General features: G+C 35.6%; 1 long non-coding RNA gene across 1 annotated transcript; it reads left to right on the top strand.

Moving 5' to 3' along the window:
• Positions 1-67: 67 nt before the first annotated feature.
• LOC136032298 (uncharacterized) lies at positions 68-26,094 on the top strand. Its single transcript, XR_010618701.1, has 3 exons — positions 68-266; positions 19,418-19,515; positions 25,774-26,094. It is a non-coding gene; the product is annotated as an uncharacterized LOC136032298 (long non-coding RNA).

Here is a 26,094-nt window from a genome sequence, read left to right as displayed (position 1 = left end):
ATAGCCCTGGTCAAAGGTTTTTGAGGAATTTTGCAGGTTTTTCGGCACTTTCTTACATGATTAAAAATTTACTGTGGCAAAACTGTTTTATCGCTATATTCATCATCAGGCTTTCCTGAAATTCTGTTTTCATTAGATAACTCTGGTGGAAACTTTTTTAGTGAAAGTACCAATATAGTCCGAACCTAGCTTACATTTCTAAAAATTTCTACTCCACGGTTTTTCGCAACTCTTTTGAGAATGGTCAAAGTACATGTTGAATACTGGTAAGTAGGCCCAGCGCAATAGGTAGACCAGGCTACTCATTAGCCTATTTTGCAGGCTGAAGCTTCACTAAATTATATGGTGTCCTTGAAAGTGACTCTTATTCTTTTTAAGTGATAGGCCTATAGGAGTTCCCACTTGTATTTTAAAACTTCATTGTTCCACTTGTCAGGCCAGTGTTTGGCAACCTGCCACTCATTAGCTACATAGCTTATGAATCTTTGATCAAAGTATTGCTATTGTAGGTAAAATTCTAGGCAAGCTATTTTTGCTACCTTGGAAAGTGGTTAAGCTAGGAAAATTGAACTTTTGCTACTGAATAGAGAGCCAAAACATGATACAGGAATGTTTTGTCATGCCACTATGTTAACCCTCTTCTGATTTCTATGTCTTATTAATTTTCAGTTTTTAGCTACTTTTTATCTGGTTTTAGTTCTTAAAATGCAATAACTATTATTTGAGTAAAATTTTAAGCCATAGGCCTATCAATGTTTTTTTTTGATAAATTTTATAAATATATTTGTGGATCCCTGAGACTGTATAAATTTGGATTGAACTAAGTTGTGAAGTCAAAAATACTTTTCTTGTGCTTCATTTAAGGAGAAGATCTATCTCACAAGGTTTAATTTTTATTAAACAAAGATTTTAAAGGTCAGTGCCCTTTAAATAGAAGAGTAGAGGTGCCTACTTCAAAATACCTTTGCAGGGCATACTTCAGTGTATAGATCTATCCTAGAAAGTTTATTTTCCTAACCTAGCTACTTCCCAATTAGCTGAAAATAACTTGTGTAGCATTATACCCTATTAATAAACTTTTGTCATTCTGACTATTAATGTTTTTCAGAGGTATTTTCCATTGACATATTAGATCATTAAAACAATATCCATAATTATCAGAAGAAGAAAGGGGTTTATAAAACTGGATTAGGTAAATATAGAACAATCTGTATTCCTGACCTACAAATAAAGTGAACATGCTACTTGATGCCTTTTTTAGGCTCTTTCCAAATATAATAATTGCTTTATTGATAATTCTACTTTGACTTAACCTTCCTAATGCTATTTAAATATACAGCCCATATTATATATTTCCTGTAAACAATGCTGAATATTTTAAAGTACTGGTAGTCAATAGTAGAGCCTAATCTTGAACATGCATTTAAAGCTTGAGTCTATTCTTGGAAAATACTGCCTAATCTTTGATGTGGGACCTTATAGTTAGAACAAACTAGGCAATCTAATTTAAAAACAGACCCAATATTGGATATATTTAATCAAAGACAATGTTGTGAAGTGGAACAATTGATTCAAGTAAGCTTGGCTGTAGAGGCAGCTAATGTTTGCCTAAATTTAAATGGTATATATAAAAAAGTCTAGATTGTAGCCAGCCAATCATATCTTTGTAAATTTACATACATCATATCCAAGATTAGGGACCACATTTTGTCACTGTTTACAAAAAACACATTTTAATCAAGATGTTATTTTGTCAAAGATAAGACACTTCATGAATGCTAGGGATTCTTACCCTAGTTATGGGAGGGCTTTATGAATGAGTATACAACCCAAATCATGTCCATGGAAAGTGTTTTCATATCCTTGCCTCTATCCCTTGCTCCTCTGTGTAATGAGCATTTCAGCCCTTGTTTTTTTTTTGCCTGTTTTAATGTTATATATTTTGACTGTAATAAAAAAATCAGCTTTTTACATTCTAAAATAGTTCTAAACAGAATATTTTGATAATGAACTTTGTTATTTTGTGCTAGTCTAAGTTTAAATCCTACACATTTTCTACAAGTTGAGGCACCTTATCTTTACATTAGTTTAGTTGGAGGTTCTTTAATATTGATATGCACCTTAAAAAAAAAACTATGGAGACAGCTTTCAACTAAGGGTAATGGCTCTCTTTGTATTTTAATGTATCTTTATATTTTTTTTATGTTAGACCTTATTTGAATGTTATTGAAATGTGTAATTATATTTCTTAAAGTTGTTGGGGCTTAATTAGCAAGATTTTTATAATGACTTTTTGGCTCTTTTGCTAGCCCTACAACAGAAAAATGGGAATCTCTCATGATGGAATAATGGAAATAGAACTTTTAGCAATGGATACGGGCCTACAGCCTAATTTATGTCCAGTAACAATGTTTTGACTCCACCCTTGACTTCTTTGTTTTGACTTCTCTATTATGATGCTAGTCCTTTGGTATAGGTTAATTCAAATTTTACTTCTAAATTTATAGCCTAGAGTTTGTTTTAGGGAAAGTGGTGTAGATTTTCTACACCCCATCCCTGCCCATAAAAATTTTATAATTAGACTACAATATTTCTAAATTCAGTTTTTCAGTATTCAAATTTAGAAAAAAATTATTTATAAAGCCTAGCCATTTAAATACAATTATTCTGTTTCACAATATTTGTCTTGGTTAAATCTATCCAACATTAAGTTTATCTGTGATTTGGGTATTTTTTTGTAATTTTAAGCTCCTGTGTTTACAGTTAGAAAGCAATTTCAAAGACTATAATCAAACTTTAAATGTGTCCAAGATTAGGTTCCAATTTTGACTATCAGTGTATTTAAAACATTCAGCTTTATATACAGTTAAAATATTCAACTAATCACATTCACATTAAGGATTTTGCACAAATTGAATGGTGAAAAAAAATCTGTTTCAATATGGTATAATAGAGATTTCACAATGATCCAACCTTTGAAGTGGTTATAAGCTGTCAAACTGCTTGGCATCTTACCCTATTGGTGCTTTATTCTGTATGCAGTATCATAAACTGCATCTTCTAGTAACTAAGGCTAAAGAACCTGTAGATGTTGCCAGGTGATGTTGATTTGGTATTCATGTTGCAGTTCATGAGTGGATCATCACTATTTACATTTATGCAAGACAGTTTGGTTTTATCATTAGGTGTATTGCTAGCTGGGCATGTTTGAGGGCTAAAAAAGGCAGATGGTAACTAATAGACCCTGCTGGATGTTACTGGTTTGTCTCACTACATCTTCAATGACTTGCTGCTCCAATCACAGTCAATGTCAATCTTGAAGCTGTCAACTGATTTGACCAGCATGGTGGATTGGCTGAGTGAAATCCACAGTGAAACAATACAATTGATGAAGAAGTTGAACTTCTCATGCTTTCTGCTAAATTTTTGATGCAGTTTCATAGGATTTCCTTGTGTTCTGGTGTATTCACTGTGATAAAAAAAAGGCTTAATGGTGTCACTGGTCATCATCTTAAATGTGAGGATGACATCTCCTCTCTTTCTACAGTATGTTAAGGTAGGCAGGTCAAGCTTTTCTAGTTGTTGCTTGTAGGATACCTATTGTTTGGCAAAAGGGAGCTTGGTTGCTTTGTGTTGGAAATAATCAAAGTATCTTGAAAAGTGTGGGTTGGCAACCAACATGTCAAACTCAAGATGGGGACAAACAAGGGCTGTGTAAAGCTTCTTCATAACTCTTGGCTAGCAACTTGTCACTGAATGCTTGATCAAACCAAGGACCTTGTTTGCCTTGGCTGCTTGGTTCCAACAGTGACTTTGAAATTTAAGCTTATTGTCAATGATTACCCCAAGATCACACTTTTACTTGGCACTCTGAATGGGTATATTGGCACCTGCAGAGTCAATCATGTAATAAATATGGCAGAGGTTGTTTGGACCAAGATGCAGGACTTTGCATTTGCATGGGTTGAACTCAAGCACTCAGATTGTTGCCTATAGACAGTGGTTGTAAAGATCTTCTTGCAGAGAAGAGCAATTTTCTGTTGAGGCTGCTGGACTGAAGAGTTTGGAATAGTCTACATACAGTTCCAAGACATTCTTGAACACCTCAGAAGCATCATTTACATAGAGGTTAAACAGTATTGGGCCTAGTTTGGTCCCTTGGGGGACACTGCTCTTAACTTGAACTGATGTGGAGTAGATAAGGTCAGCTTTTTCATCATATACAGTGACAGTCTGGATTCTATCAAATAAGGAGCTGTGAATCCACTGTGCAACATCATTGTCTATCTGATATACTGATAGCTTGATCATCAGGTAGCAGTGAGACATTTTATCAAATGCTTTAGTTCAATCCCATAGGAACACATCAACTAGAAATCCCTGCTCCAGCAGATCAGTTATAGATTCATAAGCTAGTACTAGATTTGTTTCAATAGACATACCTTTTCTTAAGCCTTGCTGACCACCAATTAGACCATTCCTGGTCATATCATACCATCAATGGTCAGGCTAACAGGTCAATAGCTCTAAGCTGGGTTCTAGATCCTCTCTTGAATTATCAGAATAATTATGGCTGTCTGCCAATCTGCAGGTAGGCTATTAGTCTGAAGAGACAGCTGGAATTGCAAATGGAGCAGCCTGGCTACTATATCCACAAGTTCTTTGAGGAGCCTGGGATGTATACCATCTGGGCCTTTAGCTTTGTTGGGGTCTATTTTCTCAGCCTTTTTTAACCTTGTCCATTACAGATGAATCCATTGAGATGAAGTCTTAGAAATTTATTTGGACAGCAGGTATAGTAGTCATACATCACCATACCTTACCTTAGTTCATTTGACAGCTTGAAGGTCCTCCAGACCTGTAGGGCTATTGGTTTGATGACTCCCAGTCAAACCTCCTGTGCATCTTCTCCTACTCCTTGTCAAGTTGGCTTTTGAAAGACTGGATGGGAGGAGGAATAACAGTAGAGTCCTTCAATTCATTCCATTGGTTAATTACTCTTCTTGAAAAATACATTTGATCAATTCTTGATCTTGAGCTTAACTTTGGTAACTTCTTTGAATGTCCTCTTGTGAGATGGTGGCTGCCCTTGAAGATGGTGGAGTTTGTAGGTCAGCATCATATCACTATGCATGTGTCTGTAGACAATGGTAGGTAGCTTGAGCTGCATAAGATGTTCCTCATATGAAGCTGATTTAGGCTTTTCACATATTTCTTTGCTTGCCTCTGAACATTTTCAGTGAAACTAATGTCTTGCCAGTAAAAATGGTCAGCCGGGCACATGCCAAAATCCAGATGGAGTCTAACAAGAGCCTTATCTAGCCTCTTGGCTACTGAATGGTCCTTTTTAGTAGGCTAAGTATGGAGTTCACTTGGGAGACAATGTGCTGGACATGGCTGTGGAACCTCAACCTTTCATCAGTGGTCACACCAAGGTCCCTTTCTTTTTCTTTTTTCACTAGATGGTTCCTTTTATTAGTTATTGGATTTAAAATTGAATAGGTAGCCATCAGGTTGTTAGGTCCAAGGTGCAAAATACTGCATTTATTTGTATTGAATTTGAGAAGCCAGTCTGTGAGTCCAATTCTTTAGCCTGTCTAGATTGTGTTGAACTTTATGTTGGTTATCAATGCCAAATAATTTGGCGTCATTAGCAAGCAAATGCTTATTGTTATCCACATGATTGCAAATATTGTTGATATACATCAGGAAAAGGATTGGGCCTGCAGTACCCCAATCATTACTATGGCCTCATCAGAGTGGCTTGGCTGGCCACCTTTCTCAGATTAATGGACTTTTTGCTAGCAGTTGGTGAGAAAATCCATCAGCAAGTCTATAAGGCATGAGTTAATGCTAGCAGCAAATAATTTTGAGTGCAGTCAATTATGGGGCACTTTTTCAAAGGCCTTGGCAAAGCCTAGCAGCACTGTATGTTTTTGGTAAATCAGGTTTGTAATTATTTTGTATGATTCCAACAAGTTTGTTCTGATTGATTTTCCTAACTGGAATCCATGCTGCTTGGGTGACAAGATCTTGCTTGTGGTTAAATGTTCAAGCAATGAATCATTGACTAAACATTACCTTAAATCGCATTTACAGCAAGATAAGGTGGACTGCATCCTCCTGTAGAACATCTTGCTGTTGAATTGATGAGGTGACATAATTAGTGGGTGTGATGGGGTGTGGCCTCCCACTGGTACTTCCATTGTGCATTACTCCACTCCAAATCAACTGCATTTTTGAAAGAATTAATCAATTCACCAGAGACAGTCTCATTGGAAAGACTGTTCCAAGTTAAGACAGCATGTACTGAGAAAAAGTTTGTTCTCTCTCTGCATCTGGAGTGCTCCTGTTGCAGCTTCATTGAGTGGCCTCGTGTCATAGTGGCAAGAGAGGCAGTAAAAATGGAGTAAGCCATGTTGTTTTGGTACATTTTCTTGACAAAATGACATCTCTGTGCAGCCAGTAAACCAATGTGGGTATCTTCAGGCCATGCGGACGTTCAGGGTAGGGAAGCTGTTGGTGTGGGGCACAAAGCTTAGTTGCTCTTCTCTGTATGCTCTCTAGGGCTGCCACATCTCCCTTATATTGGGGATTTGTAACAGGGCAGCCAAACTCCAAATGTGGTCTTACAAGAGCATTATATAATTTTCTTATTATCAGAGGATGGCGTGATGATATGGTTCAGTTAATTAGTCCCAGGGCTCTGTTGGTCTTAGCAACTTGTTGTATAGTGTGCTCATGGAACTTAAACTTCTTGTTAACAATCACCCCTAAGCCTCCTTCACTCTCAACAGCCTCAACTTGGATACGTGTGCCAGATTTATCCAGCATAAAATATGAAATCTGATTGTTGTGGGGACCCATATGAAGGATTTTGCATTTTAATGGGTTGAATTCCATCATCCAGGTGGAAGCCCATAAGGAGAGAATATTCAAGTCATTTTGCAGGGTTCCATCAGCAATTCCAATTAGTTTGCTGTCATCAGTGTAGAGAGTGATTGGGTTTTGTAGAACATCCTCACAATCATCAATATATATAGAGAAGAGGGTGGGGCCAAGGATGCTTCCCTGGGGTACCCTGCTTATAACTGGTGTAGGCTCTGAAAATATGGAGTCTCCATTGTCAGAATAGACCATGAACTTCTGGATTTGGCCAATCAGAAACAATCTTATCCACTCCACAGTGTCAGCATGGACTCCATATGCCTGCAGCTTATGCAAAAGATATTTGTGGACAACTTTATTGAAGGCCTTGGCTTGGTCAAGTAACAGGACATCAACTGCCTTGCCTTCCTCAATTAATTTAGTGACTATATCATAAGAGTGGATCAGGTTTGTCTCAATGGAACAACTCCTTCTGAAAACATGTTGAGATTTTGACAGTAAGCCATTTTTTTCAAGGTGGTTAATAATAGCGTCATTGAAAATACTTTTGAGCAGTTTAGAAATGACTGATTTGAGACTAATAGGCCAGTAATTTTCAGGGTTATTTTTATCTCCCTTCTTGAAAATTGACACTATTTTGGCCGATTTCCAATCACCTGGTACCATCATCATCCTTATGGACATCTTAAAAATATCAGCCAATGGCATGGCAAGAAGAGCTGCAGCTTCTTTCAGCAAACATGGATGAATGCCATTGAGGCCCCGGGCCTTGTTTGGATCCAACTTATTCAGGCGTTTGAGAGCATCATCTGCATGAATCCCAACAGATGGCATTTTGTGAACATGGTTTTTTTTTGGGAAAGAGGGAGGAGGAGATACTAAAACTGAATGAGAGAAATTAGTGGCAAATACGGCATTTAAACAATTTGTGATGTCTCTAGGGGAATCAAGCACAGTAGCATTACAGTGTATAAGCTGGCATATTCTATGTCTATTAGGATTAGAGCTGGAAACATACTTCCAAAACTTTTTAGGGTTTGTTTTTGCACTAAGGGCTATATTTACTTCATAATCACTTATGATTTTATGTGTGAGATTTCTCAGCTTGTTACAGCATTTCTTGAAATCAGCAAGATGATTCTCCTGTTTTGATTTCTTGTATTTCTTCCATGCCTTATTCTTACTCTTAATGCCTTCTCTTACCTCTTTAGTGAGAAATGGCAATGTTTTGGTTTTCTCTGTGTATGTTATGGAAGTAAATTGCTTCTGAACTGCCAGCAAGCATGACTTAAAATTGAACCATGAATCATCCACATTATCACTAAAATTCAAAGATTGCCAATCAACTTCAGACAAGTGTTCTCAGATTTTATCATAATCTGTATAAGATCTTTTTTTCATATTACTTGGCCTAGTGGAAACCAGCACCAAAAACATAACACAATTGTGGTAACTAGCGCTGATTGTGGGTAAATATTTAATAGACATGACTCTGTCAGGGTTATTTGTAAATACCAAGTCAAGTGTAGTTGGGTTTTGACCATCTCTATAACAGGTTGGTTGATCAGTCAGTTGAGTGAGGGTGAGATTTGCTACAGAATTCAGAGTTGTTTGGGCAGGGTTGTTTGGAGTTGTGAATTTGTAGCTGTCAACCCATATCATGTCTGGCATATTAAAGTCACCAGTGGTGAAAACAGAATTTGAACTAGATGAAGCTATTTTACTCACAAGATCAGCCACGACTTGGTTTGAGTCATTAGCAATATTTGCAGAGGGGCTTTGATAAATATTTCCAACAATTTTGTCTCTTCAAGGAGCTGGCACTCAACAGCTACAAATTCAACCCATGGATAAGCATCAACATAAGGGAATAAACTCAGTATTTTAGTTTTAGAATTATTCTTCACATAAATAACAGTGCCTCCTGCACCCTTTCGAACAAAAATTAGAAAACACTTCATAACCATCAACTGCAATATGGGAATCCTCAAGCATTATTAGAGAATTTTTGGGACAAACTTCTGTAGCACAAAAATATCAATATGTTGATTAGCTAATAGCATCTTTACCTCTGGAAGCTTATTTGTAATACAGTCCAGATTTGAATGCATCACTTTCAAGAATCTTCTATTTCTTCCTGGATTACTTAATGCATCACTGCATCAGGGGTGCGTTTCACTTCCTTCAATCAGCAGCTCTGCTGAGCGTGGTGCCGCATCTGCATTCATGGATACTGCAGTGTGGTAAGAGCAACTTAATTCAGATAACAAACCACTATTGGCAGAAGAGACATAAGATGAATAACTAGATAAACTTACATCAATAACAACAGTAGATCTTGAAGACTTTGAACTATTTACAGTGGCAGGAGTCAAAGCTATTGTTGCATGTCTTGGGAAGCCTTGGGTGGGCGTTGAGCGCCCAGGACATCGTTTTTTGAAACGATCAACAAGTCACGAACAGCCAAACCAGTCTCACCAGCCTCACTTCTATGCTTCACTTCTCCAACAAGTCTTTTTCTAAGCTCCTTATCATCTTTAGAAAAATCATTATGAAACTGGACACTCTCCTTTCATTGTCTAGAGATCTGAAGAATCTTCTTCTTGATATCCCACAAAGAGACCAAGAAAATGAGCAGAGCAGGCCAAGACATGGTACTGGGTCTACTGGTTGAAGCATTTAGCCTTCTGACGGTTGTGATTGGTCCAGGGTCAAAATCATAAGATGAGCAAATAATATGGGTAATTGCACCAGTTTCATCATCAGCTGGAACAATACCATATGCTATGATATTCAATCTACGTTTCTCCCTGTCCTGTTCACATCTGACTACCTTCCTCACTTCTGTGGCAAAATTGTGGTTTGTACTTGATATAGTTTCATGAACAATATTACGCACATCTTGGGTACTGCATTTTGAGGATAGCTGAGACTGAATCTCCTTCACATTGTTGGAGATTTCTGCTAACAACTCTTAAGTCCACTTTTAGATCTTTGCGTAGCTTACATAGCGAATTGTCAATCACCTTCTCAACACTTGAGCTAGATGCAGACCTGTCTGAATCACGAACTTTGCAGAGTGTGCATTGCCATTCACAACCAACTTTGTCAGTCATTTTTGTGAGAAGTTCGTATTCATTGGCTATCAGCTTCAGACACTCTATGCACAGCCATCACTTACACTGGTCGCACTTTAGAGCAGATGAATGTTCATCTAATTCTTGAGAGCAAGCTGCACAAAAGTCAGTCCCCTTAGTAGGGCTAATTTGCTTCCTTTTATTTCGTGGTGGTGGCATTTAGTAACTTTCCAACTGCTGGCAACTCTCTCCAACAAATTAGTAAGATTCTGGCTGACGGTAACTAACTCGCGAAATTTAGTAAATTCAACGCTCTCGGCAACGCTGCTCTTGGCGTAGGAGCAGCCAACGGAAGGCTGCTGCTAATGGAAGGGGCCAACAATTTTTTCCCTTTTTTCCAACTAATGACGTAACAAAATGACTATTCATTTCAAATTAAACACTATTTGTTAACAAAGGAATAAATGTAAATGGACTGCTGGATATTCCTCTCCCAAATTAATTTTTCTATATATGTCTAAATTCGCCACTGCTATTCCACCAATGGAGTCTGTTGAAATTTATTTTATGGAATATATATATGCTCAAAAATGTCAAAAAACGAAGAATTACAGGCGTGGGGGGTATTAAAATGACCCCCCATTAATTTCAAGATGCATTATGTCTGGTATCCGAATTTCTTCTAGCTCTAGGCTTCTTCAAACTGGGAAATTGATAACTCTTTCAATAATTTTCACCCAACAAGTTTAACCAGTGTTGCCAATTTTTGACAACACTGGTGTCAAAAATTGAATGTGGTTAACATTCAAGCATCTTAACCACAACTGAGGTTGGACCTCAGTTCTGTAAAACAGTGCTGCATAGAACCACTGTTTTACTTATTAGTCTTTTTTTGGTTTATTTATTTATTAGACTAAGGGGCTGATGAAATTCAATGATGCAAAATTGATGGAAGAATGCCCTATTAGCAATCTTTCAGGAGTGAACTAGAAATCATGAACTGGAGTTAAATTTTACAAGGATCAGTAGAAGAGCAATAGGAAAACTTAACTCAAAATGCAAATCAGTAACAGTACTGTAGGTTACAAAGGAAAGCCAAAGACTATTCAGTACATGACAATGGAAATTAAGAAGCAGTAAATTTTGGAAAAAAAAAACAGCATAACTGAGAGTTCAGACCAGCATGGGTGGCTCAAAAACACAAGAGATAAGTTGAGAAATTTAACCAGATAACTTTACCAGAATCATCAAGCCACACTAGCTAAAGAAAGCAAACATAGTCTAAAGACATTTCTGGCAAAATGTTTCCAGTAAAAGTACTGGTTGGCAATCGGTATCTAAACTAACTACTGCTTCAGGAGCTGAAGTAACAGATGTCAAAGAAATTGCAGATGAATTGAACTGTCAGTTTTTGTTTATTTCTAGTATTACATCAGATACATACCTACCCACTATTGAAGCCATGCAGATCCATCATTCAATAGAGCTTATTGGGATTCATAGTTTTATCATCCTCAAACAACATAGAATAGAATAGAAGAATAAAATTTTCATCATATAGAATAAGAGTAGAATTCTATTCTTATTCTATATGATGCAATAACAGACCTTATTGACCTTTGGATGTTTTATCATCCTCAAACATTAGTCTATATGATGCAATAACAGACCTTATTGACCTTTGTATAGTTTTATCATCCTCAAACAACTTAAATTAGAATAGAAGAATAGAATTTTCATCATATAGAATAAGAATAGAATTGTATTCTTATTCTATATGATGCAGTAACAGACCTTATTAGCCTTTGGATGTCCTGTTGCCTGACCTTGTAAAAGTGTTTGACAAAGTTTCACATCTGCACTTGAAAATAAGCCATCTCATGTAGAATTAATGCAGACCTTGTGTGCTGGATCTCAGCTTTTCTTACTGATAGAACACAGAGAGTGAGGCTTTTTACTAATGAAGGAGAATCAATTCTCTGAGAGATGTGCAGTCACCAGCAGTATCCTGCAGGGTAGCATCTCAGGACCTACCCTCTTTGATATCTTCAATTAGCTACAAATCATCTCGCTTTCTATGCTTACAAGTGGATCTTGACCATATTCAAAACTGGGCAATCACTTGGCAATGAGTTTCGATATTGACAAATGTAGTGTTGTGCATTTGGGCAAGTCCAACACAGGTTTTTAACTATGCTATAGTAAATCCGGCTGTAAACAGCATACAAGAGCCACAAAGTGTGGATGAGGAAAGGGGTCTGGGTATCATTGTTGACAACCAGTGTATCTACCATTCAAACTACGAGAAGACTGTGTCATGCAAACTCTGTGATTGGACTCCTGGAAAAAAAAATTATTGTTAGTTGGTCTCCCTGTTTTTTCATGAAGTTGTACAAGGCCCCTGTCAGGCCCATGCTGGATTTTCGAATGTGCATCATCAGGATAGAAGGGTGACATACAGCTTCTGGAAGGGGTGCAAAAAAGAGTTACCAAGGCAGTAACAAAGATGGGAAAAAGCATTATGATGAATATTTGAAGTTGCTGAAAATATCTTCACTGGTTTACCAGCAATGTAAAGCTGATATGCTTATGACATATAAGCTTACTTCACAAAAGAAGCAATTCATTTGTCAACTTCCCAAAATATTGGCACTAAGAGGAAACTTGATGCCAACAACAGTTTTTCTCCTGCCATGTAGTAAACCACTGGAATAGTCTTTCAAATAAAAGTCTCAGCACCCAATGATGAAGCTTTCAAGACGTTACTTGATGTTGAGTGGAATGGTTTTCCTAGAAGTACCAATGCAGTGCATTTGATATTTGATCATCCACATCATCAACCATACAGTGATTCACAGATCAAGATGGATCTTAGTTTGCTCCAAAGTGCAAATTAAGGTAAGAAAATAGGTTTCAATAGGTATAAAAAAAAGCTGAAGTAATTCTTGTTACAATATCACAAATCTATTGGCTGTCCCCCTCCCAGAAAAAAAATTGGCATAGGACACCTCTGGTACCATATTCTGCCTTTTGTAAAAAGAGACTTCCACCAAAGCTGTTTTAAAAGTTGTGAAATATTATTTGTTGCAACAACATGAATGAGCCTACTCTTCAATTTATTCATAATTATTGAAATTTAACCTTAATGAGTTTTACTGTGTGGGTGAATAATAACTGAACTAAAAGAAATCCCCAGAAGAGATTCTCAGTAGTCTACTTTTAGCAATTAAAAAATGTTAACAAGATCTGATTTGTCCCTCCTTAATTACAAAGATGGTAGGCTTGGGCTACTTAACTTTGGTTCATAAGATAAGTTTGATAAAGAGAATACATAGAGAATTTTGGACTGTTTTAATAAGTGGTGGTTCAGGTATTCTTGTTGGATACCACACAGATGAGTGGTCTTCAACAATAGGTCATTACATGGTATTATAGAGTAGAATGAAGCTTTGCAGGTTAAATCTTATGCACATTCTTTTGATGCAAAGCCAACTGCAGTTTGCTCCATGCAACTAAGCTGATGCATGTCTATCAACCTTCAGGTAATGATTGAAAATAATACTAACATCCTTGTTAGAATCAACAGAGCATGCAACTCCATCACCAATGATGTGGGTATTCTTGTCTCAAGGCTAAAACATTTAAACTAGTAGCTTTTTATTTATTCAAACTTTTATTAGTTGCCTTAATTTGCACTTTGGAGTGAATTAGTTGCAAGAACTGTGATGCTCCATAGTTGATAATGGCAATAGATCTGGTTTTTGTGTTAAGGTCAAGTGACAAACCATCAGGATCACATGGTAGGTGTGGTTCATGAACCATTCTCCAGCAATTTATAGTTGGCACCACCACACAACAGCAACTTCAAATTGAGTGTGCAAGCTGCATCAATCTCCAGGCTGACTCTCTATTGTCTTCCAAGAGTGTTATGGTAGTGAGGGCTGGGAGGGGTTTTCCTGCTGGGAATCCCCACTAAGGTGGCAGCTAACCCTACAGCTTTTGGGTATACCTCCATATACCCTTGTGAAGTATGAAGCCCTATTAGGGGAGGGGAGTAGCTGGGATTCTGTTAAACTGGTAGCAGTTTGGAAACATGATTAATTTGGTTTTCTTAAAGTTATAAAATAAGAATTTGGTAAAGTTTTAGATGAGAAACTTTTTGATATCATGGAAAGCAGTTGAGTCATGTTAAGGGGAATTTCAGGAATGCATCCAGGGGATTCAGGGGGCCTAAAATACACTATAAGAATGTGTTTTCAAGATATTACATCTGCCCTGTCTCTATTTCTAGGGCACAGAAAGGCTAAAATCTTTAAATTTCTAGGGCTACGGCTGAATTTTGGCAAAATCTGCTTTGCCTTAATTTTGAGTTTGTGGTCTTTTTTTAACCTTTAAATAGTGAAAATGTTATTCCTGTGATCTCAGCAGGATTTTAAGCCACATCAAGGCTGCTTTTGTAAATTTAAGAAGTAGTTTAAAAGTCTTTAAAAGTTTACAAATCAGGATTGAGCACAACATGAGGCTCAAAACACTTTCTTTGCACCTCATATGCAGTCTGGATTTATTTTTGAAGATTTTGCTTTTATTTGACACTGATTGTCCAAGATCATCAAAGGTCATTATTTTTGGAGAGGGAAGGGGTGAGGGCTTCCCCACCCCTTCAAATTTCACAATTCCTGTTTAACCATTAAGGCTCCAGATCTGTTTCTGAAAGTTTCATCCACATCTCAACTACTTTCCAAGATAGCAAAAATACTTTTATCTAGATTTTTTTTATTATTATGATAAGTTCAGAAAATACTGCTACTGTTGCTAATATCTTAACAGATATAAACAAAAGGGCTCATAACAGTATAAAGCAGCCTAAAGTCAAAACAGCAACACAAAGCCATGTTAGTTTCTTGGCTATATTTACCTCAAGGGTCACCCCTCTTAAGTGTATTATACAGCACTGTCACATGGCTATAAAAAGTCTAACATTGGGCTCAAACTCCTGACCCCAAGATAGGAAGAATGAACATTTGATCCAGCTGGGCTTTGTCTGAAGATACCGAAAACTTTATTCAAAAATTTGCTGATTCTGTTTGTTTACAATGCTTGACAAATAATTCGGCACCCTCTTGTGACTAAACTGCAGTAGACTGCAATTATTTTGTACATGTATATATTTGATGGAATTCTATCTGAGTTGCTGCCCACTCATACTTTTTATGAGTTTTGTTCTGCATCATTGTCTGAAATGTTATCATTTCAATTTCTCTAGAACTGCTGTAAAACTGATTTTAGAAATAGTCCAAAATTGGTGTATGTTTGTATATTGATGGAATTCCATCTTAATTGATGCCCAATGATACTTTCCATGGGTTTTGGTTTACATCATTGTATGAAATGGTAACATATCAATTTATCTTGAACTGTTGTAAACCTGATTTTAGAAATAGTTCAAAATAGGTGCATGGATTTATTTGATGGAATTCTGTATGAATTGCTGCCCATTGATACTTTTCATGAGTGTTGGTCTGCTTCATTGTCTGAAATGTTATCATATCAGTTTCCCTAGAATTGCTGTAAAACCAATTTTAGAAATAGTCCAAAATAGATGCATGTATGTATTTGATGGAATTCCATCTGAATTGCTGTAAAACTGATGATTTTCATGAGTGTTGGTCTGCACCATTATCTGAAATGTTATCATATCAGTTTCCCGAGAACTGTTGTAAAATTGATTTTAGAAGTAGTCCAAAATAGGTGCATGTATATATTTGAAAGAATTCTGTATTAATTGCTGCCTGCTGATATTTTTTGTGAGTGTTGAACTACATCATTTTCTGAAATGTTATCATAGCAGTTTCTCTAGAATCGCTGTAAAACCAATTTTAGAAATAGTTCAAAATAGGTGCATGTATGTATTTGATGGAATTCCATCTGGATTGCTGCCCACTGATACTTTTCATTGAGTGTTGGTCTGCATCATTGTCTTAAATGTTATCGCATCAATTTCCCTAAAACTGCTGTTAACCTGATTTTATAAACAGTCCAAAATAGGTGCGTGTACGTACTAGACAGATTTCCATCTGAACTGCAGTCCACTGATACTTTTCAGTATCAGTTAATAATTTAGTTTTATCCAAGTTTGATTGGTCTTTGGCTAATGCTTCAGATTTTTCATATTCTTCTATCACTTTTTCTGGGATGGTTTGTATTTTTATTATATAACATTGTCATAAATTCTCTACAGGTGAACCTGCTGACATTTCAATATTGACTAAAAATTTTGCCCCATGTAATTCATCCCTTCCCTCGTTTTTAAAGTTAATCGTCCCAATTTATCTCTTATCTCGTTTTTAAAGTTAATCCCCCTAATTCATTTCTTTTCTTGTATTTAAAGTTAGCCCTACCTCTCGAAATATTGTTGGCCCCCCTTGAAACAGAATCCTACACATGTGCTTGATGCTATTGCATATATCATTTACTTTGAGCCTCTCCATTGTAAAGGAGACATCTTTTTTCCATCAATAAGCTTGATTTTGATGGAGTTGGAAGCTTTTAGATTATATTCAGTATCTTTTGCATAGTTTGTCTGTTGTTTGCATTTGTTAAATTTATGTTTCTTTCCTCCTTCCATAAAATGACATGGTCTCCTGAAAGATAATCGTGTCGTATACCTAATGCATTTCACAGTGTATGACTTTAATCCTTTAAATAGCAAGTAGACATCCCTTTTTGCAACAACAGATTTTGTTTTTGATTGCTCTTCAAGCTTGAACCTACTGGTTTTCTAAGCCTATTTCTCTTCTAGAAAGACTTTATTTTTCATATGATTGAAAGGAGCTCTCTTTGTTTTGATTCTTATAGGCTCACATTAATAGAACAAAGCTCTCTCTTGAAAAATAAAAACCGATTTAAAGCTTGAAATATGCAGAAACTAGCCCACATAAGATGTCAAGCCTAAAACAAGCTGACATTACAATGATGCTAATTCTTTGGGCTTTTGAAAACTAAATAGATTGCTTAAATTGAAATTCTTCTTTAGGCAGTTGATTTTTCTATACATTTGAAAGAAACAAACTTAAAAACAAGTAGTAGTGGCAAAATCGAAGATCCTTTTATAAAACATAATTGATTAGTTTTCACAAATGTTTCTTGTTGATAAATTGCTGCCATGTGCAAGAGGCCACATGTATCCTTACAGCATCTCCACGTCCTCCAAAAAAATGGATAGGGCATGATTTTACTTTTATTATCCTCCCCCTCTTTAAAAAAATGGTTAGGGTGTGATTTTACTTTTATAAGCCCTTTTAGTATTTACGTTGAAAAAGTAGAAAAACCACTAAAGTGCATTTTTGGGTGACATCTTCTGCTGAGAGCGGTTTTTGTCGAATCTGTTTTTCCAAAATTCTGAGAAGTGTTTGAAAATTTTGACATTATATCTCAGAATCAGTTGTATCTAGAGCACTGATGTCTTACAGCAATGTCAATTAGACCATTGAAAAGATATTATTTTTTTTTACACAACATAGCATTTCTAACTCACTTTCAATACAAGCTGTTGTTTTCTGCAAGACTGCTCTCAGCAGATGATATGGTACTTTATGATGGCGTTATCAAGTCTAATTTGCAAATCAATTAGATAAAAAAGAAAACTTAAATTAGCTCTTAAACAGCTCTTTTGTGATCCAGTGCCCATCCATGTTTTCCATTCCAGAAATGGCACCCAAATTGCACTTTTAGGGTGGCATATGGTACTATATGATCAATTACTATATCAAATTCATGAAAAGTGGTTAGATATACAAATTAGCATTTAAAAGAACCATATGATGTTCCAGTTCCCTCCTAGCAGCAAAGAGAAAAAAAAGAAGTAAAAAAGAAGACATTTTAGTGCTATGCATACAAAAAGTGATTTTTCCTGTTTTTCAGAGTCAGGGGCTGTAAATGTCCTGTGTAGACTTTTTGTCCACGACATTTGCAATGTTCTCATTTTTGTTTTGACCTGATGACATTTTGAAGGGGTTTCTGTTTTTTTTTATTTCCTGTGAATTTGTTTTCAGATTTACTATTGCATTTAATTGAAATAATAGTTACCATTACTGAATTAGTATTTTTTTAATGCATTTTTATAATTTGTCTACAATGGACCATGGTTTGCTCATTACTAGGTTCCAGCTGTCACTGCAAGCATGATCCCACATTATTTGTTAAAAATATACCAATTGTGTTTTTAGTTAAAATGTTAATACTGCAATTCTAATTATTAGAAAAAAATTACATTTAGTTGTTGAGGACCAGTCCCTAAATTATCCAAAGCTGAGGATTCTGCTTGTGTCCCTACTGCCATAGACATCGGAAATCCATGGACTGTAAGGTCTGACGTATCAACCATTTGTCAAATATGTATTTTTGATATAAGGTTACATTTCGGTATAGATCCTTTGCCTGTTTGTGAAGTATGTACTGTGTATGTCCTGGAGTGAACTTTTGTACTTTAGTCTGCATGTTTTTTATTTTTGACACTAGATCAGTTTGGACATCTCCCCAAAATAATCCCTAAGTGGTAGTTAAAAGAGGATTATGCAGGCCCTCACTTAGCGTCATTCAATTATACATATTAAAACTTCTAGCATGACTCTGATGTCAACAAGGTGAAACAGACATATCTTCCTATTGAATCTTTATCTACAGAACCTCTGTTTCATGTGGGCCATTTGCTGTTCCTGGAACTGCAAGAAGTTTGTCACCTCCTGGATGCACATTGTTTTGATCTCGTGATCTTTTATTTAAATTGCTCTCTCGAGATTTCGATATAATATTATCTAGGGTCTGGTTTTTGATAAAGGACTTGTCACCCTCAAATTAAATTTGACTCTGAAAATGACTGTAAAATTTGATAAAACATCAGATCCCAGCATGTTTTAAATACTTAAAAAATAATTAGTATTGGTTACTATTTTCTAAACAAGTTTTAGTACCACTTTTTCTTAATTGCTTGGTGTAGAAATATTGTGCAGCCATTCTAAATTATTGAAGGGTTATTTTTTTGCTCGTACATCTCCTACGAAAAGGCTCTGGAAGTGCAAGGACTGCCGTCACTCCAAAACCCGTTCGAAACTGTGATAACGAGTTTTGGAATGTTCTCGCTTTCTAAATCTCAGCACCGTGACATTCTACCCGATCAGCCTCTACCATCAAGACTGAGAAAGCAAGATAAGTTAATTCCCGTTAAAGCAAGAACAAACCGATATTGTAATTCTTTCGCCTTGGTTTTCGTCGATATGTAGGATAAGAGTTAATATTTCTAGTTTGATTTATATTTACAAGTGTAGTTTGATTTTGAATATGTTGTAAAGAAACGCAAATCAGCGATAGCTGCCTAGTTTTTGCTATTAAACCTGTCTGCTACTACTACTACTACATAAGTATTTGCAGGATCTAATAAAATTTATATTTTGCAGCGGTAAATGAGGGTACGCCCCCCGCTACCGGGCTTTAGCAGCTGAAATAAAGCTTGCTATCCCGGATGCTGAAGTCACTGGAGCTGTTGGACGGAGTTGTAAGTTTTCTTGTTTTATAATACACAATTTTTCAGATTAGACACGAAACAAAAAATCAAAAATTGCAGGCAAATCTTTATTAGGCCCTTCTCAGAAATAATCTTAATAAAGCTGTATAACCAAGTAAATAATCAAAAATAAGCCTGTCAAAAAAGTAAACCACAAAGAAATAAATCTAAGACAATGAAGATATAGTCAAATCAAGAATATTCGATTTATTATTGTTTTTAACTTAATTCTTAAATCCAGGGCAAGCTTATATTGTACTGTACAGTTCAAGGTTAATAAGAATATGTTGAACTTCGCTATTATACCACTTTAAATAAATTTACTCTGTAGCCTGTGGAAACATTACAGTGCTTGAAAATTAAGACAATAAACATAAGCAAACCAAATCAAACAAATCAACAAGATAGTAAAAACAAGTTGCTATTTTGGACCCTTCTAGGTTATATTTTTCTTTAGCTTTTACTGTCTTATCTGTTGTTTTACTGTCAAATTTATAGTCTGCTATACTTTTTCAAATTGGCTATAGTCAGTGCCGTCAATTCACAAAAATAGGCTCCACCTAGTTGACACCAGACACCGCTGGTTGTAGTAGTCCTATCTCTGGAAGAATCTTATATAGCTTTGCAAACGGGATACAGTTGTACCATTTTGGGCACAATTTAGAGGTCTTGGGGCATTTCCGTTGTACATTTTCAGATGAAAAACCCGTACGGTTTATCTCGAATCGTTGGCAACGCTGATCCTCTTCCGTATGTTGTGAAAGAAGCATCCTGTCCAGAAGAAACGTTATGACAAGTGTTCAACTGTCATATCAATCCCTAATTCAAGTTTCATATCAGCTCCCTAATTCAAGTGGTGAAGTTCCCTCTTCTCCCCTTTGCAGATCATGTAATCTTAAAAATGAAACAATAGATCATTGCCTATTTGAATGTAATATGCTGACGTCTGCACAGTATACCCTGCAATGTAAAATGTTCGAATGCTTCATACGTCCCAAAATTCCACTAACAGCCAAGAGTCTTGCTGACCATACTTGCACACAGAGCACAGGACTCAATATATATTCTCTTATAATTCAACTGCTAGTATCAAAAGATATACTGCAAGAAATCTGAGTAGATACAAGATAAATAAGACAAACCAGCTCAGTTGCGTCAGTTCACGAAAATAGATTCCAGACAGTTGACACTAGACACCACTGGTTGTAATAGACCAATCTTTGAAAAAAAATCTTCTATAGTATTGCCGACGCAGTACAATTGTACTGTTAATGATACAATTTAGAGGCCTTGGGATAGTGAGGTCTTTGATATTTAGAATTTTTTGGTTCAATTTGAATTTTGCGGCACATTTTGGTATTATTCGCTCTTTTTAGACGTAGAGATCTGGTCAAGCTTAATTTTTCAAAAAATTTCTTGTGGTTACTTCTTATAGAAAAATTTGCAAAAGAAAACGGATGTACCAGATAGTTTTTTTGGTGCAAGAGCGAATACAAATCATGTCATCATTGTTCTTAAACGCACTGAAACTTAGTTAATAAAAAAAAGGTGCTACTAAAAAGCTTTGGGGGGATTTTCTTTTTTTTCTACGATGAAAATACCAAACAAATATTTCTTAAACCAAAAAATAAATTTTTCAAATTAAAGGGTCAATTCTTCAAGTTCTTATTATGTATCTTAATCAAGCTTTGAACTTGTTTTGATATGAATAAAAATTTCCCGAATCACCACAAGGCTTCTTGGGTTTATTGTTCCTCCCCGCGCCGTGGAAATCTTTTTCGGTCCTCAACGAAACCTGCTAAACCTGCCGATAAGTATCAAAAAGCGACGCGAGCGGTAAATTTTTAACCAACTCTTAAGAGAGTCCAAATTCACATTTCGAGGTACAATGTCAGACAAAAAACCGGTACAGTTTATCTCAAATCGTTGGCTACGCAGATCCTCTCCCGTATGTAATAAAGAACTATCCAGAAGATACATTATGACAAGTGTAATAATTAAACGTTAAAAAAACGTTATGAGAGGTGTCATAATCAAACGTTATTACAAGTGTCATGATTAAACGTTAAAGAAACTTTACGATAAGTGTAATAATTTTTTATGCTACTTTGATATAACATGTGTAATTCTCATCATATAGCTAAGATAAACTAGACCTACGTTGCTTGAGCAATGTGAAGTGTTGCGGCAACCTTTGTCCGACTTCGCCGAATAAAGTGTTGCAAGAGGAACACTTTGGTTTTGTTTCTTTGCTATCGGTTAAACGCTGAACTTGTCAGCCTATCGAAGCTTTTAAAACGTTATGTTCAAAGAAGAACGCGATCAGTAATCACATGATCAAAGGCTATTCCTCAGCGTTGAAAAAACAACAATAACAAAAGAATATGGAAAGAAGAGACTAAATTGACTTTGCAGCCAGTTGAACGTTATCCTTATCAATCGTAGACATCGTGACGGATCAAAACTTGAAACAGTATCTTATATGATCTAGTTGGTATTATAAAGTTATCCGTAACTTTTCAGGATCAAAATACCATACATGACACTCTATTAATTATTACAAAACTACCTCGTTGTTTTACGTTATCGTTTGTACCCGTTGCGTAAACACTTAATTCTAGGTTCCAGTGAGTATGGGTAGGCTACACCAACTAGCAAAAGTTACCAACCCCTCTTCACTAAAGATGATTGTAGCCTAACAGACGATTATCACAAGTCCCCTACATGTCTTACCACTGGAACCAACTCGGTCTTACCATCAAATACACTGGAAACAAATAATAGGTATACCAAATAGCAAAATTTGCAAACCCCTCACTGCCTAAGATGATTATGAGCTAACAGCCGACCTTTCCTTACAAGTCCTCTACATGTCTCACAATCGGTATCGGCCTATTTTTGGTTTCAGTATGTACCCTACTACTGAAATTGTCAACCCCTTGAAACTTTCAAACTAGTATATCTCATGAAGGAATTTATGTAACAAAAAATAGATGACATATACTTTGATCAGCTCATCAAGAGCTATCGATTGCCGCCGAAAAAAAATTCTATCTGTCTTAGTTCAAAAGTTGATTTCTTTTTGCCGTAGGCCAACTTTCTAACGTCACCACTTAGAAAGGAGCAAAGGATAAGCTCCAATTTCCTTACCAATGACAGAACTTTTAAAGTTTAAGAGGTACATCTGATAACATTTCTCTACCTCAATCCTAAGTCCGAAAAAACAAATGATAAACCCAGCCGAAATCACGGCAGCACTTTCAAACCCGTGGGAAAATGCCGCTTTTTTGTTTCTGTAAATTTTTCTATTTATCACTCAAAGAAGATATATTGGCTGTGGGGACGGGTAACTGCCGCATATATTTAACACTTACAGATTTTAGTCCATCTTCAATTTGAAAGTGGTGCCTGCCTGCTTGCCTGCTTGAACGGAGCTTTCCACTCGAAAGCAGAAACATGGTTTGATGAAACGAAAGCTTGGCTGCACAACTTCAGATACTCCTCTCTGACATAGGCTACATAACTCCACTTCACTTCGCACACCTTAGGCTCTGGCTTGTGGACAAGCGAAAACCATCCTTTTTGGCCCCAGGCAAGAGTTCTGCGGAGCTTTCCAAAATGTAATGCCATATTCATCAATCCGGCCTGAGGTCCACACTTTCTGTAAAAACCGCACAGGTTAGACCCTTAACAGTTTCCAGGAATAAGCCGACATCGGCGGCATAGAAAAAAAAACCGGGACAAAACCAAAGTGTTGCTCTCGCAACACAATTAGTAGAATGGTAGAAAAAACTAGCTTATTAATAAAAATAAATATTTGCCAACTAGTAGCATATCACAATTATGTTTTGAAGGAAGTGGGGGGGGGGGTCAAAATCAAACATGATTTTACTATTTTATAAATCCCTTGTAATACGATAATGAGTATATTGTCTCATGACGACAGGAGATGTTTGGATGCAAGATTATCTCCGAACTTGGCCATTGTTACCAGAAAATTATTAAATTAGAAAGCTCACAATAAGAACTCAGATGCATTTGAATATTTGGCTACAGCGTTTTTCAGTCGGCTTTTTTTATATTAGTACACAACTTTGACTATAATGTTTATCTTAACAAAGCCAAGTGTCAGATAACAATTGCTGTTTGAGCGGTTTGTTCAAGTGGTTTCTATGGTCTGTAGGGTTACTTTTTATTGTCTTTTTATAATCAAATCAGTCTCTTTGTTATGTAATTTACTTTAACTGTATTGTTCTCAGCAAAACCAAGCGTCAGATAATGATTAATTTTCAAGTTTCTTCAACTTGTTTTCCTATTCTATTGTTGTTTTTATAGCATCGTTTGAGGTATCAGTTGACGGTGAATTAGTCCATTCAAAGCTTGGAACAGGGGCTTTTTTTTCTACCACCAAAGTTTTTTTTTTACAGCTTTTAAAACGCACAACATTTTTCTCTTATCATTGTTCTTTTTATTTGTTTTTATTTTTTATTCTTTTTATATTTTTTTTTACTTTTTCGTATTAATCCGTAAAAATACGATTAATTCGTATTTATTCTTTTTGTATTTTTATATTTTTTTAAATTTTACATTCTTTTTATTTGTACTTTTTTATTTGTTATTTTGTCATAACAGAAAAGAATTTAATATATTAAATTCTATAAAATATTAGAAATATTAATAAATTCCCAAGCCCTTAAGTTCTGACGGAATTTGTTGAAGTCGGAACAAAAGCCTACCTCATTAGTTGAACTTCTTGTTTTTATAGCATCGTTTGAGGTATCAGTTGACGGTGAATCGGTCCATTCAAAGCTTGGAACAGGGGCTTTTTTTTCTACCGCCAATGTTTTTTTTTTACTCCTTTTAAAACGCGCAACATTTTTCCCTTATCAGTGTTCTTTTTATTTGTTGGTATTTTTTATTCTTTTTGTATTTATTTATTCTTTTTGTATTTATTTTTACTAATTCGTATTTATTCGTATTTTTCGTATTAATTTGTAAAAATACGATTAATTCGTATTTATTCTTTTGGTATTTTTATCTTTTTTTATATTTTATATTCTTTTTATTTGTACTTTTTATAGCATCGTTGAGGTATCAGTTGACGGTGAATCGGTCCATTCAAAGCCTGGAAGAAGGGCTTTTTTTCTACCGCCCCAAATTTTTTTTACATCTTTTAAAACGCACAACATTTTTCTCTTATCAGTGTTCTTTTTATTTGTTTGTATTGTTTATTCTTTTTGTATTTTTTTGTATTTTTATTCTTTCTGATTATTTATTCTTTTTGTATTTTTTTTTACTAATTCGTATTTATTCGTATTTTTTCGTATTAATTCGTAAAAATACGATTAATTCGTATTTATTCTTTTTGTATTTATTTTATATTTTATATTCTTTTTATTTGTACTTTGTTATTTTATTATAAAAGAAAAGAATTTGATAAATATCTAGTTATTGAAGACTTTCTTCCAGCTGGAATCCACAACTGAAAAAACAAAGGCTTTTTTTTAATTGATTCAAACGCAAAATAAAGCTATTATTTATTTTATATTTAGTCTTTTTTGTTTTATTAATAAATTCCCAAGCCCTTACATTCTGACGGAATTTGTTAAAGTAGGAACAAAAACATACCTCATTAGTTGAACTTCTTGTTTTTACAGCATTGTTTGAGGTATCAGTTGATGGTGAATTGGTCCATTCAAAGCTTTGAACAGGGACTTTCCCAGAAGCCCCAGAATTTTCAGGATTTTAAAAATACTATTTTAATTTTCGTCAACAATATGACGTGAATAGCCTTTGCTGCAACAGCGTTATAGAAAAAAACAGTTTTTCATAACAAACTGATTCTATTTGAAAAAAAAATATTTTGTTTTTAATTGCAAAAGGCACTAGATGAAGCAATTTCCTTTACCATGAGCCATTAAATAGCCCTCTACTATGGTCCAGTGAGCAGCTATCTGTGGAGCAAAAGAAAAGAAGACGCCGTCTATTCAGATATCGTGGTTTTAACCACTTTTATTGATTTTCAAACCAATATATTTTCCTTGTTATTCAAGCCAAGGGAGATTTAATTTCCTATATACGGGTATTGGAAAAGGCGGTTCTAATAGTGTGTTTTTTTTATCTCACTCTAACTTTAGGAGGTATGGGCTATTTGCTTTGAATTCTGGACGTGATCGTCTCTTACTAGGTTGCTAGATACCGCTGTAACTCGGATCAGTTACTATGGCTATTCTATTCTATTTTTTATAGCATCGTTTGAGGTATCAGTCGACGGTGAATTGGTCCATTCAAAGCTTGGAACAGGGGCTTTCCCAGAAGCAAAGAAGATAATTGAAGTGATTAAAGCAAAAATGAAGTAAATCAGTATTATTGATACCAACCCTCCCTGATTCTCTCCAATGGATTTAAGCAAATGATTGCCGAATTCGGAAATTTAATGCGAATTTAGCGGATGTACAAGCTTGAATTGTTGGCTTTGAGTCAGGCTAGGTGTTTATTTTTTTTTGTTTTACTGACGTGGATTGTTGTAAAGCTTCCTGATAAAAAAAATACGAACAAATTCTTTGTTTA

The sequence above is a fragment of the Artemia franciscana genome, chromosome 10 (genome assembly GCF_032884065.1).
Source record: "Artemia franciscana chromosome 10, ASM3288406v1, whole genome shotgun sequence".
Classification (NCBI taxonomy): domain Eukaryota; kingdom Metazoa; phylum Arthropoda; class Branchiopoda; order Anostraca; family Artemiidae; genus Artemia; species Artemia franciscana.
The sequence above is the reverse complement of the archived record's forward strand: the minus strand, read 5'-3'. Positions and strand labels throughout refer to the sequence as shown.